This window comes from Tiliqua scincoides, chromosome 1 (assembly GCF_035046505.1).
Source record: "Tiliqua scincoides isolate rTilSci1 chromosome 1, rTilSci1.hap2, whole genome shotgun sequence".
Lineage (NCBI taxonomy): Eukaryota > Metazoa > Chordata > Lepidosauria > Squamata > Scincidae > Tiliqua > Tiliqua scincoides.
This window is the reverse complement of record NC_089821.1, coordinates 74,156,570-74,162,845: the sequence shown is the minus strand read 5'-3', so window position 1 is coordinate 74,162,845 and position 6,276 is coordinate 74,156,570.

Here is a 6,276-nt window from a genome sequence, read left to right as displayed (position 1 = left end):
CACCTTCTCTTTTTGTCTTCTTCTTGTTGCTGTTGGTGAGTACCTCCTTGCCCCTACAGTTTCTTTCTTCTCTGATTCCTCAATTGTCTCTGAATCATCTGATTTCTTTTCTTCCAGTTCCATTTCTACACTTTCTAGTTCTTTTCTTCTCAATTCCTCTTCCTCATTTTTTTCATTTCTCGTCTCACCTTTCATCATTGTACTAAAAAAATTTTCTGCTTTCATTGTTGAATTTATATCTCTGTGACTGGAATTAAAAAAACAGCTTCTAGGAGAAGCCATCTGTATGGTATTTGCTTTCCTCTTAAAAATTTTACTAGCTCTTCATATTCTTTTCTTTCTCACTCTCCATGGGACATGTCTCAGAATTTTCACTTTGCTACCCTCCACCATCCATTCCTTTTCCTGTGAGATCTTCAATATTTTATCCCTGTAAAAAGTTCAGATGAATTTCACATGGATTTCTCTTGGCAGTTCATCTTTTCTTAAATAGAAAGTGCTCACTCTTCTCGCTGAATCCAGATCCATGAGTATCTCCTCTGTTGGCATGTCGATCCACTCTGATATTAAATCACCAATCAGACGTCATGTATTTCTGTTCTGGTACATTTGTTCTGGTACATCTGTTCTGGTACATTTTGTATTCTCACCACTCGAGCTGCACTCTCCATCTGAATTTCCATTAAAGTTGCCTCTCCATCATATTGGTTTTGTTTTATCTCCAATATTCTAGATTGATCTTTTGTTGTCTTTTTTTTCTAATTTTCTAATCTTTTGTGTATTCTCATCTGCTTGATCTTTAAGGCGTTCAGTTGCACACTAAGATCATTTAGTTGTGTAGTTAAAACATCCAGACTAGCTTGAACCTGCAAAAATTGATTTGTGTGCTGCTGTCCCATCATCACTAATTTTTCTATATTGTCTTGTAATGTCTGCTTCCAATCTTTCCCTTTTGGTTCCTCTTGTGTTAGTTTTCCCAAGCTTGACTCCAGGGCGGGAGAGCCCCTAACTTTCGCTCCTTTTCCTGTCATCCTTTTTCTTCCTTCTTATATCTTCTTTCCTGTAAAACTCAAATATCTGTTATCACATATGTCACTATCAGTCACCCATACATCACATCACGTAATAAAAAAAAAATAATCAACTGTTCACTCATGAAAACCAACACAGGGAAATTTTTACTCAAATAAACCTTTTCCTTGCAATGTTTTTTAACACCACTAGATGTCCCCGATAGTCTATTCTTTTCATTCTGTTATCTTGGTTCTATTGCTTACGTTTGTTGCTATATCAACTGCATTCCATTCCAAGAGATAGTGAGAGGAATTCAAAACAATAAACCACTTTGCAAAACAAAGAAATGCAGATCTCCAGCCTTCTCCACAGGCATTCCAAGATCTCCACAGGAAAACGAAACTGAGCATTCCAAAGCAGAGTTTATATTCCAAAATGATTAATTTGTAATCCAAGGAGTTTTAGATTTGTAAAGTTAGAGTTATGCTCTCATATTTCCATAACAAGCTCAGCAGGTCTCCTCCAAAGCTTCTTCTCACACAAGCAAACAAATGAGTGGAGGAAATCTCCCCCCTCTTCCTCTTCCCAGAGGGGGAAAACCTGCCCCTCCTTCTTTCCTTGGGCAAAAGCTTAATCAGGCAGTCAATCAATCAATGCCAGACACACACACAGCGGAACAACACTCACTTAGTTCTTCCAATGTCCTTCCCTGCTTGGGGCTTAGTTTCAACATGAATCCTCACCAACACCAACATTGATGGCTGGGTTCCCTTGGAGAAAAAACAGCCCCTGGCTGGACACTTCCTTTCCGAAACCTTACACCATCTGTAGGCTCGAATCTCTCCTGATCATAGATCCTCGGATCTCATCAGACCCATGGTTTTTTGGCATTCATTCATTCATTCATTCATTCATTCATTCATTCATATAAGTTCCATCTCTAATATATTCATTTATGCAAATTTATTCAAATTTCAAATGTAAATTAATTCTTTTTTTCCTGGCCCTTGACACAGTGTCAGAGAGATGATGTGGCCCTCCTGCCCAAAAGTTTGGACGCCCCAGTCTATCAGGAACCACTGAGCTTTATGAAACTAATTAAAAAAAGTTTCACTTTATCAGCAGCTCAAGGCTCTGTTTTTATCTTTTTTACTACAGAGGGGGAGATCAACTTCTGGAGTGTTTATTGAGCTCCACATTCATCAGATCAGAACTATTCTGGTGTTGTTGCATTCCCTTTGACCTTCTCTTTGAAGTGAACTAAAGCACATTCATCTACTCCCAGGTTAATTTCTGGGTATTTCTGGACTTATGGCACAATCCTGAGCAGCATGTGCACTGGCACATAAGCAGTGGGTTCATACATTTATTTCCAGTGACCTAATATAAAATGTGTAAGATAAAATCCTCCAATATCCCATCGTAGGATTTAAGAGCCACTTTGAGTGGCTCAAAGTGAGATAGCTACTTTGAGTAAATCTGGGAAGGTCTAGATCTGCCCACTGCCTATACAGTATAATTGGGCAACTGGGAACCCCACATACGTGCCTTGAAAGAAGGCAGGGTATGACATGTAAATTAACATTTTGCTTCACAATAGATATGTGTAGAAACTATCGTGTTTGTGTCTCTGACTTTAAAGTATGAGGAATGACAATCAACTCAGGACATGGATTTTGGCTACAAGTTACCAACCCCCTGGCAAATAATACAACTCCCATGGGGCTCTGGTGGCTGCATCTGCAAGCTCCAAGAATGGACACTGCACTTACAGTAATGCTTGCAGGATTGCTTCTTTCATGTGCAGTGCAATGTAACTCCCAGTTTTCAAAGATCAGAGTTTGGTAACTGATACATGATGTGATGGCTTAGATGTCTTTAAAGGGGGATTAAATGAATTAATATGAAACTACCTTACACCAGATCATTGATCCATCTAGTGAAGCTTCATCTACTGTTTGACAAAGGTTCTTGAGGTTTCCAGGTGTGTGTGTGTGGAACCTGGGACCTTCTGCATTCAACTAAACTGCAAGGCTTCTCATGTAACATTAGATTCCAGACTGAACGGATGGGGTTCTAAAATAAGCACACTCCAAATAAATATTGAAATGAATCAAACAGTTTAAAAAATAAATAACGCAAGCAATGAAACAAAGAAGCCAACAGCAAAATGAGCTGTAACTATCTCCTGAAAATGGCTTATACAGAAAAGACCCTGTAGGCATATTTTCTGAGATGGCCGCTTCTGTTAAAATCTGTGCGGAAATCCTAGAAAGAAGGGGAAAAAAAACACCTTACAATTCCTCAAGAGAGTGGCCTGGCTGTAAGAGAAAGGGGATCCTTTTGACAGGGAAATAGTGCCACCTTCTGGGCATTCACCAGGATATGATCCTTTCCAGTATATTGATATACTGCTCATGTCACTCAAAAACAGCCCCATCTTGCTTGAGTGAGACTCCTGTATAAATTTCAAACTAGTAGGTCTGCTCATGGAAGGAAGCCACACTTAAGGCTTCCAGCAATGACTATTTATTGTAAAGCTAACCAAAATAGTCAACTTAAGTCCTTACATAACTAACGGCACAATCTTAACTGCACGTTTGCGCCTCCTTGAGAGTCGGCTGGGCCAGCGCAGCGATGTGCGCCGGCCCATGGATGCACGTCCAGCTGCATTCAGCCTCCATGTCGACTTGGGCAGAGAGGGCTGTGTTGGCCAAGCTCAGCTGATTCAGGGATCTGGGGTGGGCGGTGAGGAGGCGAGAGGGAGGTGTTTAGGGGCGGCGCAGAGAGCGGCTAGAGGGTGATCCCGGGGTGAGTGGGAGGCGGGACTGGGACCTGGCTGTTATGCCAGTTCCTAGCTCCCATTCCCAAGCAGCATGGAGCGGCTACAAGCTGCTCCGCTCTCCTTGGACTTATGCCACCTCCTGAGTAACTCTTGAGTAACTCAGAAGGATGCATGGTTCCAACCTTTTCCCTAATCCCACTGACCATTGGCACAAACAGTAGCACTCAACTCTCTGACTTTTCCACCCACTCCATCACTGAGCAAGGGGTGGAGCCAAGCCTCCTTTTTCAAACTTATTCCTCTCAAGAAAATAAGAACACAGAAAATAAAATAGTCTTTCACCAAATCCCAACACAGAAATTGTTTTCAGGAAGTGAATGTACCTCACTACACTTAAGTCTTGTTCCTTTTGAGATTGGACAGAGAAGGAGAGAAGCACATTGCCTAAGTGGCCTTTAGGGAGGGGGTGGTGGGGAACTGAGTCACTCATGGGGTCTCCATTGGTGGTGATGGGCTACCTGGAGTCAGAGGTGATCGGCAGGTTTTTCCCAATCATGATGTCCCTAAGTACAGGGCTTTTCTCCATTAGAATTAATGGCAGTTAATTTGGAAAGAAGTGAAAGTGCATACTCCGTGCCACTATGAGGGTGAGGGCTAAATCTGTGCCTGTGGATGCAAAATGGGTAGAGGTGTTTGTTTCCGGTGAGTAAGATAGGACTACAGCCTAAGTCTTAGTGAACTAAATGGGCTTACTTCTGATTGAAATAAATAACACTGTTAAACACCTCTAGAAATGGGTTTTATTCCCTCTTTTTGTAGTGCCCTTGATTGCATTCTGGTTACTTTGTCGACCCATAGAAGTGAATGAAAGCATGTGATGAATGCCCAGTTCTCCTCCTCATTTTTTTTCTGGCCTATTTTTCCTTATTTTTGGACACTTCTATCCTTTCAGAAGCACCTGTGCAGATTCAGCAGCCTAAAAAGTGCCAGGACATCTTCCTGCAGTAGACTTTGTTTGAAAGTGCTGTTCCCAAACAGTGCTGTGCTGGATTTACAGCCCAATCCTAAACAGCTTGTTGCACTGGGACCGCTGCAGCACCATCCTATGCACAACAGGGCAGCCGCCGCCGGCTCCTTGGAGGAAGGGGACAAAAGTTTCCTTCCCCTGGGTAAGGGAAGTAGCCCCACAATGGGGCTGCTTGATTCTGTAGCAGCCTTTGGACTGCCGTGGAATCAAGAGCCTCCATGTCGGGCTGTGCAGTCTGACACAGAGCTCAGGATCTGGTGCAGCTGAGCTACACCGGTCCTGCCTCCCTCCTCCCCCACTCCCTCCTCCGGCACGCCTCCTCTCCACCCTCTACTCGCCCTCCCCCCACACCCCTACTCCAGAATGCCTCCTTCCTGCATCCCCCAACACCTCCACCTACCTCTCCGCCGCCCGGCAGTTTGGGTCACTGCGGAGCTGTGGAGCACTGGTATTCCACCAGCACTAAGGGCTCGCAAACGTATTTTATGGCATGTATGCAACAGTGTGCACTAGTGGTCAGCTGGCGTGCACTGTTTAGGATTGGGCCCTTAGTCCTTTACGTCTGGAGTAGTCAAACCTCCTACTAAGACCGGCATATGTCTTTGGGCAGACAAACCCGTCCGTGTAGGAGACAGGGTGGGATGAAGTGGCAGGTTAGTTCCCCTCATCCAGTCAAGCAACTATGATACCATTAAATCTAAGTTACTGGAGTTCCAGCACAGGGATGCTCCTGGATGTTTCTGCCAGGAAATTCTATGCTGGTTGTAGAAGGCAGACCCACTTACATTCCAGAAAGTGGAGGGCCTGGGATTCTGGGATAATGTAAATAGCTAAGGGACTGTATTTCTAGCTGCATGACTTTGGGGTATCCAAGCCAGGATACAAACTTCACTGGCTTAGCTGGGGTTTCCCTTGAGTATCCCTCTGCTTGGTGTTACTAGATACCGCATCCAAACCTGTCAAGCTATTTGTGTCCATCTTGCCGATCAACCTGCTTTTTGTCCTTTTCTCTATCTCTCCTTTTCCCTTTCGGAAATTTTTTTTTTAATGGTTACATTTTGATTCTGGGCCTGCCTAGTCTATACTCACAGATAAGTCAGCGGGTTGTTGTCACATTTGATCTTTCCCCAGCAATACTGCAATTTGACTTTAAAGAAGAACCCCAGGGTTCCAACAGTTGTTAGGGGCTGGAGACGGTAAATTATCTCTCCACCCCTTAGAAAGGAAAAGCAAAAAAAGCTTCACTGATGCCTGGGATTTAGAGCCCTGAACATCCCATCGTTCCTGAAAGCTCACTTTCATTTTTGGGGGTATTGACTATTATCTTTTCCTTTTAATTTACAAACTGCATACTGAGCGAATTTCCCAATGCCTTCTTTTTGGGTGGCCTTCATTCCCTTCCAAGCTGATAGGTATTCAACTCTGAGTTTCACAGTTAGAAGGGTGGCTG